Raw genomic sequence first — 14207 nt, 5'->3', positions numbered from 1 at the left:
CCCCGTTTTCTTTCAGATCTATGCATATAAAGATTTCCACATAAATTCAATTGCCCATATTGAGAATGCATACAATAAAAATATGAAATTCCTCAGAAGACATATGGAAGACACAAAGAAGACAGGGAATGCAAGATGCGGAAATAGCATAAGTAAAATCACAAGAATCTACCCGGATTCTGATGCTAATTCGCTCTTCCTCAGAAAACCCATAGAGCAAGCTCCCTTCTTTAGAATTCTTGAATCCTCCAATGCTCCAATTGCACTCCAAATGCTATGTCTAAGCTTCTAAAGATGCCTGAATATAAAGAGCTCTCAGGAAACCTCTAGAATGCTTCTAGAAACAGCTGGAAGGTGTCACCAACTAAGCATGGGTCTTTTCCAACCTTCAAGATGAGCCTTAGGGTTGTAGACACCATGTGCTTAATTGATGCACAAACCCCCGTGTTGTTGACACATGAGAAATAGAGAAGTGTGTTAACTCCCATGCAAGCTTATAACTCCAATCCACTTTTTATATAATTTCTATTTAAATATTTATAACTTTCATTTTAACTTTTGTAACTTTTATTATTATTATTTATTTATTACTTTATTATTATTTTATAATTATTATTAATTTTTTAATTTCTAATTTTCTTTTATTTAATTCATTTTCCTCAATAATTCACATTTAATTAATTACAATCAAAATATCAAATAACATGATATTTTATATTAATTTTCTCAAATAATTAATTTATTAATTAAATCCATTTATTAAGACTTAATTAATAGAAAATTCACCATAGACCTCCAAGATAAAATATGAAAATTCATCATAGAGCAAATCACTCAAAATCAATCTAAAGGGTTAAAAATCACGAATCATGTCATCTGACACATTCGGTGGGTAAAATATCCAGATACTTGTCCTACCTCACTAGGACAATTGGCTTAAAGGTTTGGGATTTGGACTTGAGAATTTATCTCCCTTCTCTTATCATTGAGATAGTATAATAAGGTACGCTCATCTTGGCAATTCAGGAAAGTCGATACCCGGTACTTGCAACCTACAAAAAAACCATGCATGTACATACAATATATAATGCTAAGCTAAATAGACAATGGCAGGAAGTGGTGCATCGTGTAGATCCCGACTAAGCAGGTGACTACGACTCCCTTCCTTAACCACATCAAAAACGTCATACAATAAGAAAACACACACACCATACACATGCAAGTATGGGGTAAGTATCCATAATAAAACACATGAGATAATATACCATCTAACTAATCATCATTAATAACTGAAAATAGTATAATGATCATCATACATACATGAAATGTAAAGTCTAAATGATCTCATCATATATCAACTGAATCCATATCATAATATCTGATAGTGTCAAAACAATACCACTAAACCATCAACATAAAACTAGTCCATCAAAGTCTGATAATAATAACAATGTCCAGAAAAGATGTGAACGAGGGTAGGCACTACACAATATATAGTAGTTTGTAGTTTATTTTGTTTTCTAGGTTTTTTCACACATTGGATGGAAGACAGACTTTTAAAAATTAAAAAAAAAGAGGTAGAATAAGTTTGGTCATAAAGTACAATACTTGGGCTATCATCATCGTTGGGGATATCCCATTTGCATAGTTACTAATGATGGGTTTCTCTTTTTTTCTAACAATTAAGTTATATTGTTTTATTTTATCAAGACAAACATATTGAAAATTTTGATGTCAGCCGACCAAATCGAAGGATTTTCAATATGGAAGATGTTTTTATATTTGAAACATTGTGGTTAGATCTGTTTTATACTTTACAGTTGAAAGACAATTAACAAGAAAACTAAATTTATGTTATAGTACGTTGTTGAGATTATCAGAGTAGATATTGTTCATACTATTGCATTACGATTTACAATAGAATTATAATATATAATACAAAGTGAGGGAGAATGATGAGCTTATATTAGTACATTTTTCATTTAGCTTGATACATCCTTTTTTATCTAAATACTACATGTCTTACAATAATGATAGTCTCTAGGTGTTAAAGAATATTTGAAAGTACAAAGCATGTTTGATTGGAAATGTTAGATACTATAAATATGCAAAAAAAAAAATTATGAAAATGTGATGGAATTTTGTAGTTCTTATGGAGAAATGTTTCTATGAATTGGCATGACCTCATGTACCATGCCTTTTAGTTTGCGAAATGAAGTCTATAAATGTACTGCACATGAACCAAAATGTCACACTTTTATTTAGAAGCTTTCTAGTTTCATAAATTTTTCATTTTCTACATATGGTTGACTTCATGTATGAGTGTGAAAAAAATTTCATTGTAGCAACTTCATTTAGCAATCAGTGTAAGAGTGAACCTAACACAGATCAAGGTCCACTTGATGTAAAATGCTATTTATAGTTTGCCTTGAATTTTTGAAATTTAATTTGATACTTCATCCAATCCTCTTATTATTTAGTTTGATAGTTCATTCTATAGCTTCATATTTCTTAATTCCTACAATAATTAATCGAACTCCCATAAAATAGGTCTAGTACTAAATTTTCAATTATCTTAGATTATGATTGATAGATGTTTTACTTTAATTATCCTTCTATCTATCATTGTAATTTTATATTCTAGAGGGCTATATTTTTCTGCAATAGAAGCTACAAGTTCATTGATTTCTAGACTTCTACATGGCTTAGACATCTCATGATGTACACACAGTACTGGCCCAACTCAAGTTTATGAGTTTAACTTACAATTTAATGTACCTTATAATTATTTAATGGTTTCTTAGCATAAGATGGACCAAATCTTTGAGTTGCATAACTAATCTATTTTGGCCTTAGTTATTAGTGAGCCCAAGGGGCCATATAACATGGGTAATTCATTCCTTGAACCATAAGCTTTAATTAATCAACAAACAAATGATTTTTCCAGGCTTGGTATATTCATGAAGACAAAGCCTGTGGCTCACAATTATGCTTCACCTTCTTAGTTTTCCCTTCCATCAATTGAAATCCAACCCAATTTTCCAATAATACTGTAATGTGAGAATCTACTCATATTAAAAAAATCCAATCTGTTTATATCCGTTGAATCCCAGGGTTAGTTACTCTCATCCAAATTATAGGGTCATAGTTCAAACATTCTTGAAAAACAAGCAACAAAATTTGCTCAATAAGATCTCTATTTTATAGCTGGTACCTTATTACTATACTATTACACACTATATTTCTCACTATGTACCAAAGCATCCAAAACTATTGTCTATTTCATGTATTCCACTTTTCCATGCCTCATCTATACTATTGATCAAGTTTCAGAGCACTTTGAGCAAAAACACAACTGCTTCGATTGCAAAGATCACAAGGAGAATCATGTACTCTTTACTTGTCCATTACACATTTATCAATTACATTTAGTTTTAAGGATTACAAAGATGACATTTGATCATATTTATAGACTTTAAATTTCATTTGCAAACTAACCTCAAATAGTGATGTTTGGTTTATAGGTATTGCCAATTGTTATATATGCATATTATATCCTTAGTTTTCAATTCTCCCATGTCAAATGTTTTCAAAAAATTTAACTCTTCATAGTCAATTGTTCACACTCGACCAGGTATGCTTGTTTTGGTCTTTTCCTGCATCTCATTTTATCACAAAATTAAGCATTAGTTTACATTTGTAGACAACACGTTTCAATTGCAAACTAACCTTAACCAACCCACCATAATAAAAGGTAGGAACTTTGGCGCTTGCGCCCCTTATTAGGCAGTGGAGTGCTAGTTGATGTTGTTGATAGTTTTCTATAGAGACCAAGCTAATGGATGCTAAAATCTAAATCAGTTGAAGTGTTTATTTGTTGAATTGGTACATTTGGACCTTAGATAACTGATTCATCACCCCACTCACCCACCCCCCCCCCCCCCCCCCCCAGTTATTCTAAACATTCTAACAAAGACTTTATACTTTAAATTCATTACAATATATAGAATTTAACTAAAGCTAACTTTTAATCTTTCGTACATATAAAAAAACCATTATTTTTTAAATTGTATAGATGACATAAAACGTATATACACCAAAATTATACTAACTAATACCTAATGCATATCATTAATGGAAGTTCTCTAATGAATAAGTTTTTTTAGAATGTCTCAAAATGTAGGTATAAATGAGTACAAATAGGCTATGGATACAAACAAAAAAAAAATGCTTTTAAATAGTTGAGTGTGTGGTTCTATTCATTTTAGCTACACAATAGGAAAATAAGCATTTTTGGGCTTATTCTATGGAGGCCACTCAAGACTAAGGATTTATGAAAATCATTTGGATGGGAAATACAAGTGCAAAGTAAATGGGGGAAGTCTATAATATAAACTTCTCATCAAATTTATTGTGAAATCAAATGTTAGAAAAAAAAATTAATTAATTTGGAAAGAAAGAGTGTACTTTTTGCACTCGTGGAATAGTGGATGTAGGAAAATATTTCAGTTTAAAGCGTGATGCATTTGAGGACAATATAGACAACTATGATAATATTTTGACAGGTAATTATAGAATTGATTTATTTAACGAAGGGACAAAGACTTAAATACAAAAAATAATACATAAAACAATCTATATTATAGACTATTTTTAACTCCCTAAAATTTCTTTCTTTGTTTGATGTCTATCCCACCCCTTGTTCTTTTCAAAATGTTTTGAGTAAAAGAACCTAAGCTTCAAACAATTTTAGAACTCTCAATTTACAATTGTGTTGTAGAGTGGTGCCAAATATTTTTAAATTGTTTTTAGCTAAATAAAATAATTGAAGCTATTTAATTTGCTGAAACGCCTTTAAACCTCGATCGCAAGTAAATAATAGCGACATTTCATTTAGGGCAAAGCTCTAAAACTCGTCGACCGCTTGTTTTGAACAAATACCGCGGAGCTGCAGAGCTTATTGCGGCTGCATTTTCAGCGACATCAACATAGGGGTCAATCGTGTCCTTGATAATTGAACGTTTGTTCTGTGCTGAACAATTGTGGTATGAATTTCCTTTCTCTTCTGTAATCGCAACAGGCTTTTCATTTTTGGAGCTCTAATTTCCTCTTTTCGCAACGAAATGTGCTCAGATTCTTTTCTCTTCAAAGAATTCTATTTCAATCATGTGGCGCCTTACATTTCCATGCGCTTAGTTGTATGATTTTGGAGTAAACGTGGTAATTCAAAAGACAAAATACAGGTTTCCGGATTTTATTTTGTTTATTTCGGATTTCGTTTTTTGCCTCTAGGTTTTGCATCTATGTTTATGAAATTGATGAAAAATACTTTCTACTGATACAGTTGTTTGGGCTAACTTTGCGGCTTTATTTTGAAATAGCTAATGGTACCTGAAATGGGAAGGCCTTGCTGGTCTGATTTAGGTTTTGCTTTGGTTGTCTGTTTGAGAAAAAAATAAAACAAAGCTTTTTCTGCAAAGAAATAAATTAACAGTCAGCTGTAGGTAAACTGACAGTGACAAGTGTTCGTCGATGCCAGTGATTGCAAAGCCGGAAGACTTCCCTATTCCTGGTCAACGGCATTACTTCTTGTAGGCTGCGAAGACAACGTTCATCAGCACCTGACGACATTACTTCCTTCATCAGCACCTGGCGGCATTACTGAGCCCAAAAGGATTTTAAAATTTATATTTTAGTCTATGTTTAATAGTTTATTTTTTATGACATTATAAATTAGGATACTTAGATTTTTAATACTGTTGTATTTGTAAAAGTTATGTTTTAATTTGTTGTTTAGCAACAAGTTTATAAATTATGGTAAAACTAAAAACTCTTACTAAATTTATTATAAAACTCTTGTTAAATTTATTATCAATTATTAGAAAACTTTTATACTAGTATTGCTTAAGAGTTTTATAATATTTTGTTTAAATAAATTTTACAAGACCTTTTTTAATCAGTAGACTTACAATATTTTTTTATATTATCTAACACATAAATTTATATAGTTCGCTCATATTTGAAATATATTTACATAAAATAAACAAATATTTTTATATAAAATGAAAATGTATTTATTATTTAAATTTGAAATGTAAATAATAAGAAGTTAATAATAGGACTACCAATATTATTTGCTATGTTCTAATTGCAATGTATTTAACTCAAATGGAAATTTCAAATTGGTATATGTTCTACAAATTTGGTGTATATGTGTGTATTTTAAGAAATTATATATTTTCAAATGTTCGATATAAGTGACAATATTTTTGCTGAATTTTTGGCAATTCTAGGTTTTTCAAATTTTTTGGGTCGGCTGAGATATTGTCAAACCCAAGTTTTCAACAATGCTTTAAATAGTATCATTTGGAAACCCATGAACCTTCAAAATAGCCACATGTGAATTGGATGTGATTAACATTTCATGGGATGTGCTCTTCATGCTTTCCATCAGTGTTTTAGCGGGGACCATCTTGACTTGCTTCTCCCTTCCCTCAATGGGATTTGCCCATTTCCATTGGCTGCCTTAAGTTGCTTCTCTTGGTCTTTGCAAGAAAATGAATTTGACTCCCCCTCGACTCCCCTCGCAAGTTTTTCAACACTTTTAACCACTTGGAAGAAATGTGAAAAAAATTATTGTTGAACTAGTTATTAAGATCAAGAATTCTAAAAGATTTCTATTCTAGTTTAGAATGCGCATTTGATTAGAGTCTTGATTACAATCTGAAAGTCTTCTTCTGACATTATATTATGATTCCCACATCTTTTTGAAACCTGATAACCACCAGTTGCTTCCTTGCTTCATTTTAGTACCTAGAGCTAAATTGATTGAAGCAACTTTAATTAAGAAGTTACCAGAATGATTCCTAACAATATATCCTTTCTGCAGTGTCTTTTTTGCATTAAAATTTGCACCTAAATTGTTACTTCTTGTTTAGGAGGGTTAGGAAATGGTAGGGAAAGACAACTAAAAAATGATGTTCATTACTTGTAGGTTTTTGACATTTTCAATTTTAAAAAATAAAATAAAATAATAGATACATATCTTTTTAGAAATTTCCAAACTCATTTGAATCTTCAAACACACCTTCAAAGAGCATCAACACTTCTTTTTTCCAACTCTACTAATGTAAATGAGACAAAACATTGAAAATGTGGTGATTAAATGAATTGGGCATGTGGTCATTTTGTGTTTTCAAGTTAGGTGAGCCCAACTCAATAAATTGTGAGTCATATTGTGAAATATGGTGAACTACAAGCTTGAGCAAGCCATGGCAAGTGTCCAGTTGGGACCTAAGCTTGTGGGTGATGTCGTTTAGGTGAATTTAGTCGATGATTTGCAAATTATGGTCATGTGAGTTTTCCATTTATGGATGAAAATCTAAGTTATTAATCTTGGTATTGGTTTGCTTAGTTTGGTTTGGGATTGGTCTAAATTTTATTGTCGTTGGGTTTACCCATACAACACATAAAAATCATAAATATATATTATATACATATTCCTAGTCTACAATAAAACATAGTAGTGGCATTAATATTTCTATTGCATAGAAATATTTAAGGCATTTTATCAAGCAATTCGCATGCCTTTTGTATACTTCCATGCTTGGCATACATATCTATCTGGGCACTACCATGTTCTTAAACTAATAAAATTTCACCTTCAAACATTTTTTATTTGATGGATATCCATACGTGAATCTATATATCCCAATTTGGCACAAGTCAAAGTATAGTTCACATACCTTGAGTTGGTAGATAATTTTTTTCCAAAATAGCAAAATTTAAATTTCCTAAAACAAAATAATTTTTTTCCAACTTGGCAACTTAAAAAATACTTAAATTTCTTAATATAATAGAAATTTTATGACCAAGTTTGTAAAAAAGTATGTAATATTAATGGTCATTTAGGTTATTAGTTAGTTTATTAGGTAATTTCTATTATCTTTGTCTTTTAGAAAGTTTCTATTTTGCTCTCAGTTATTTTTCTTTATAAGGAGAGTATGTCTCTATTTGTAATCACTTGTTTATGAATAATGAAATATTATAACATGGTATCAAAGTGGGTCAAGGGTATTTGTAATTGTTTGTTGAACTTTTAAAACTCATGGTCCTCTACCTAGATTTTGTTTCTAGAACTTTTATCAAAATGTTTTTCAATCATTTTTTTAATGGAAAAAATGTGGTTTTCAATTGGAAAGTGTTTTTTGATTGATTTTTCTTTTAAAACTGAAGCTTCTTTTTGCAGAGCTCTTTTGAAGGCAACAACACAAGATTTTTTTAGAGTATTTTGTGAATTGTATGACTTTGAAGAGGGCTTTTTTGTGGAAAAATGTTCTAGTCTTCCTTTGCAATTTTGCTTTCATGTTGGGAGCAACTATCTTTTTGTTTAGGCACTATTAAAATGAGAAAGATCGTTGCAAATGTATTTGCACTGCTAAAGATAAGGACTGTTTCAATCAGAGAACTGTCATTGTTCTCCACATCTTGCTTTGTATTTATTAATTTTGATACTTGCAAGAATGAATTCATTTGATATAAATAATATATGATAGGGTATGTGGGTGAATGGTCATGACCATTCACCCTTATATCTTAACATAGATTAGTTAACAATAACAATTGCTAATGCAGATTGGTTAACATGACACCAATTCATTATTATGTATAACTCACACATAATACTTGCATGAATGATAATGTTAAATAAGGATCAACATTTCCAGTCAAATCGATAATCATATGAGATAAACAATGGTCGACATCTATAGCCATGCTAATAAGTATATCAACATGTGAACTTTTATCAATGAAATAGATATGCAAGTGCATTAGTTGTATTCATAAAACAATATCATAATATTATGAATGGTGTATATGGCACAACATTTGGCGAAGGTTTTGCAAATGGGTTGCAAGCTTTGGGTTTAACCATGGAGGAAACTCTATAGTTAAGGGCGCTCAGGCTGGAGTAGTACTGGGATGGGTGACCTCTCGAGAAGTCCCAATGCTTCACCCCTGTGAGCATCACCTAGATCCAATGAGTGCTAAGTGTTCCATTTGTTCTTATGAGAGATGGATTCATGTTGAATCACTACTCATGAAACATGGGTCAATGAGTTTGACTTAAAAATCATACAAGTAAATCCTGATAGCAATATCATAATTTGACTTGCTGTAGAAATTATCTCCTACTTATCAATTGATGAGCTTAAGGGGCTTTCTAATGAATGGTTTATAAGGCACAACACTTGGTGAAGGTTTTGCAAATGGGGTTGCAAGCTTTGGGTTTAACCATGGAGGAAACTTTGTAGTTAAGCACACTCAGGCTAGAGTAATATTGGGATGGGTGACCTCCTAGGACGTCTCGGTGCTTCACCCCTGTGAGCATCACCTAGATCCAATGAGTGCTAAGTATTCCATTTATTCTCATGAGAGATGGATTCAAGTTGAATCACTACTCATGAAACATGGGTCAATGAGTTTGACTCAAAAATCACACAGTTAAATCCTGATAGCAATATCACAATTTGACATGTTGTGGAAATTATCTCCTACTTATCAATTGATGAACTTAAGGGTCTTTCTAATGAATGGTTTATAAGGCACAACACTTGGTGAAGGTTTTGCAAATGCGATTGCAAGCTTTGGGTTTAACCATGGAGGAAACTCTGTAGTTAAGCGCGCTCAGGCTGGAGTAGTACTAGGATGGGTGACCTCTCGGGAAGTCTTGGTGCTTCACCCCTATGAGCATCACCTAGATCCAATGAGTGCTAAGTGTTCCATTTATTCTCATGAGAGATAGATTAATGTTGAATCACTACTCATGAAACATGGGTCAATGAGTTTGACTCAAAAATCACACAATTAAATCCTGATAGCAATATCACAATTTGACTTGCTGTGGAAATTATCTCCTACTTATCAATTGATGAGCTTAAGGGGCTTTCTAATGAATGGTTTATAAGGCACAACACTTGGTGAAGGTTTTGGAAATGCGATTGCAAGCTTTGGGTTTAACCATGGAGGAAACTCTGTAGTTAAGCGCGCTCAGGCTGGAGTAGTACTAGGATGGGTGACCTCTCGGGAAGTCTTGGTGCTTCACCCCTATGAGCATCACCTAGATCCAATGAGTGCTAAGTGTTCCATTTATTCTCGTGAGAGATGGATTGATGTTGAATCACTACTCATGAAACATGGGTCAATGAGTTTGACTCAAAAATCACAAAGTTAAATCATGATAGCAATATCACAATTTGACTTGCTGTGGAAATTATCGCCTACTTATCAATATTAGAATAGTGTCGAAGTTATGTATTGACAGTATGTATATATACATATTAATATATAAGTCATATTGATATGTATATATGCATACAGTTCAGATTTGTTATTCATAGTGTTTGTCTAATCGAAGCTACATACTTTAACAGGCACAACCTTTTTGTTGGTGATTTTCATGCGATGTTTGGTTTGGTTGTGTATCTTTTTGCTTGTGTTTATTTGGGTTTGAGTCGAGGGTTTCCTATACGAGGCCAGGGATTTTTTTGCATTTCCTCTCCAACCCTCACTTTTATTTTTATTTGTCATTTTCAATTGTTGGTGAAATCTCTTTGTATTTTGTGCAACTCAAGCGTGGGTGACAGATCGAAAAATGATTCAGACGAATGGATTAGACATTTTTTTTAGGCATGGAGTGGATTTTGGTTATGTGTAATGGTGGCTTCATGCTTTCAAGTCTCTGAAAGTTACAATTGGTTTTGTGGAGCCACATTTGGGTTTTAATAATTTTGCCTCAAAAATTATTGACCTTTTTTAAAATATTTTTTCTCTTAATCTTTTTTTATGAGTTTTGATCATTTTTTCCCTTAAAAATTTTTGGGAGGGGTTTATAATTCCCCCCCCGCCCCCCCAATTATTTTGGGTTATATGCAATTTTTTGCCTCAAAAGTTGTTTTGTCAAAGGGTTTCAACATTTTTCCCAAAAACAAAGTTTTGTATTATAATTCCTATTTTGGATGTTTTTGTCTTGGGATTTGACCTATTTTTCTCCTAAAATTTCTTTTTTTTCTTTTTTTACTTTATCCTCAAAAAATATTTTTTGGGTTTTGCATGATTTTGTCCTCAACAGTCGTGGGTTCTTGTTGGGAGGGTTTTCTATTTTTTCCCACAAAAAATTGTTGAGTGTTCATGTTCATGTTTTAGGGTTTTTACCCTTTTTCTAAAAAAATGATGCTTTATAAACTTTAGCTTTAGGATTTGGTGATTTTTTTCACAAAAATTGTGGTTTCTTGTAGTTTGTTTTGGGTCGCATTGGTAGTTGTTGCGTGAACATCTACAAATGATTTTGTCCTCAACAGTTGTGGGTTCTTGTTTGGAGGATTTTCTTTTTTTTTCCACAAAAAATTGTCAAGTGTTCATGTTCATCATGTTTTAGGGTTTTTACCCTTTTTTTGAAAAATGATGTTTTGTAAACTTTAGCTTTAGGATTTGGCGATTTTTTCCACAAAAATTGTAGTTTCTTGTAGTTTGTTTTGGGTCACACTTGTAGTTGTTGCGTGAACATCTAAAAATGTTTTTTGTGGTTTTTGATAAAATCGTGTAAAGAATGTTCGCCAATTTTTCGCAAGTGTTGTTTTAGGTTTTTGTTAATTTCAACTAATAATTCTAGAGGGATAGATTTGTTAACTAACATTAGGTCAAATGGATTTTGGCACTCTTGGTCATTTTTAGAAATTTTGTAGATTCAAGGAGCGTCTCAGAAGTAGGCTCATCTCTTAGAGTTTTTTGAAGAGATGGGGGTAGACTGCAATGTTTTTTTGTTGTTAGCAAAATTACCATTAATGAAGGGTAATGAAGTATGTTAATGGTCATTTAGGTAATTAGTTAGTTTATTAGGTAATTTATATTTTCATAGTTAGTCTTTTAGAAAGTTTATATTTTGTTCTTAGTTATTTCTCTATATAAGGAGACTACATTGTTATTTGTAATTATTCATTTATGAATAATGAAATATTATAGTAGTTTGATGAGATTTGTGGGGAAATGCCCTAATAGGTTCAAAGGGTGACATCCTTTTGAGTATGTTGTCATTGATGTCTTAAGGTTGAAGATCAAGGTCATATAAATTTCAAAGGATTATTCAAAAGCAATGAAAAATTAGATCACATTGTTGAAAACAGATTGATACAAGTATGATAAATGTGTTTCAATCACTATTTTGCCATTGATGTCAAACCTATTTTTTGCTAGTAAGACAACTGCTTAAATGATTTAAGTACTATCACTTATTTGATTGATGAAGAGGATTTGATCAAATGATGTAACAATAGCACGTAGAGGAAAGGTTGAGTTATGATATGAAAAGGAGTACAAGAATCAACCAAGAGAATGATATCATAGTGCATTAATAATCTACTTAAGGTTGCAAAGGTTGGTTACACTGAGCAAGTTATGAAGAAAAAGTTAAATGAAGCTTGTATGCCAAGCTTGACCGAGTGGACAATAGGTGTTGAGCAAAGTTAGTACAAGTTGAGCTGCAAACATCCATTTTAGTGTTTTTCGAGTAAAACAGTTGATGCTAAGTAAAGTTTAGTTGATATCGAGCACTAGTAAATTTAGTTCATGTCGAATGATTTTACAAAGGATGTCGAGCAATGCAGTATGTGTCGAGCATCAGAAGCAAGTTAATGCCAAGTGTCAGCATTATTAGAAAGATCGTGAATTTGATGGATCTGAGCCAACAAGTTTGTTTTCTTGAATTGTGTGAACTAGATGGAAGATAAGATTGATGAGTTGGTGGCACAAAATTCATGGTAAACCATTTTGAGGTGAATTCAAATAGGATTGAAGGAGAAGTTTCTAGAAATGAAATGGAATAAGGGGTAGATTCATTAAAACCTACCTAATTTGTCCTAACCCTAAATTGGATGATGGAGAATGAATGATAACATACCTTAATTCTCTATTTATAGGGATGGTTGGTCAGAAGCAAAGGTTGAACCTAAGGAAGACAAGGAGTCTAGGGTATTGCTTCATTTAGTGACCTAAGTGAAGAGTTTGCATTGGCAAGTTAAGCAAGAAAAGAAGGCTTAATGGTATGGATGCTTAAAGGGTGAACAAGCTATCAAAGCTAAAGTGTCTGAAAGCCAAGCAGAATGGAGGATTGAAACAGAGATCTATAATTTGTAAATGGAGTTGTAAGTTGTTATCAAATCAAGCCTTAATGTTACTCTCTAATAATTGTATCAATCAGGGTAAATCCTTTGGATTAAGGTTGACCTAACAGTTATTTGTAAATCCTTTAACTGGGTGACATTTCAAGTGAATGGTTTAAAGTCCTCTAACAAGGCTCACTCCTAATAGGGTGATTGAAATCCTTTATCAGTCTCACATTTAACAGTGTGCATTGTAACCTTTAATAGGTTTGGCCTTTCAAAGGGCATCACTTCAGAAGAGTGAGGAAGAGTAGCATGTTACTAGTGGTTTTTCCCAAATTAGGTTTCTATGTAAATCATTATATCAAGTGTGTTATTGAATCCGTGTTTCATGTTTACATTTCTGCAAATTGATTTGACAGTAACCTACAAGTTTTAAGTGATTACATAATCTTATGGATGCATGCATGATGATAAATGTTTTATGGGTTCACTAAGCTATGAAAAGTTTATTGGTACATCTAGACCTTCGATAACTGATTCACCCCTCCTCTTAGTTATTCTGAAAGAATTCCAACAATTGGTATCAAAGCCATTTGCTTAAGAGGACCAGTTTGAAGGTACTAGAAGCACAAAGATTAAGATGTCAAAAAGAGAGGTACCCAAGCTTAATAAAGATAACTTTTCTACATGGAAAAGTCTGATAAAGCTACACCTTGGAGGACTTGGAGATCATGCATAATCTACCATTACTGTTGAGCATGTCGATCTTGCTAGAGTGCTAACTGTTGAAGATTTGTAAAAGAGGAAAGAACACAACCAGGCAATGTTGGAGATTGCCTCTGCCCTAAGCTATGTTGATTTTGATGATATCAAAATTCTTGACAATGCAAAGAAAAGGTGGGATGTTTTACACACTATCTATGGAGGAGACGGGAATGTTCTAAGAGCCAAATCTGAGAGCCCCAGAGGTAAGTTCGATAATATGAGAATGCAAGAAGGTGAAAATATTGCTCAATATTACTCACGGATAAAAGATGTTGTTAATGC

General features: G+C 32.3%; 1 long non-coding RNA gene across 1 annotated transcript; it reads left to right on the top strand.

Annotated features, from left to right (window-relative positions):
- Positions 1–4883: 4883 nt before the first annotated feature.
- Positions 4884–5900, top strand: LOC149533647 (uncharacterized). The gene is made up of 2 exons (XR_016357960.1): positions 4884–5045; positions 5540–5900. It is a non-coding gene; the product is annotated as an uncharacterized LOC149533647 (long non-coding RNA).
- Positions 5901–14207: the final 8307 nt, after the last annotated feature.

Source organism: Cupressus sempervirens, chromosome 10 (genome assembly GCF_028749045.1).
Source record: "Cupressus sempervirens isolate cs-2001-9-10 chromosome 10, ASM2874904v1, whole genome shotgun sequence".
NCBI lineage: Eukaryota > Viridiplantae > Streptophyta > Pinopsida > Cupressales > Cupressaceae > Cupressus > Cupressus sempervirens.
Note: the sequence above shows the minus strand (reverse complement) of the source record. Positions and strands in the feature narration are given on the sequence as shown.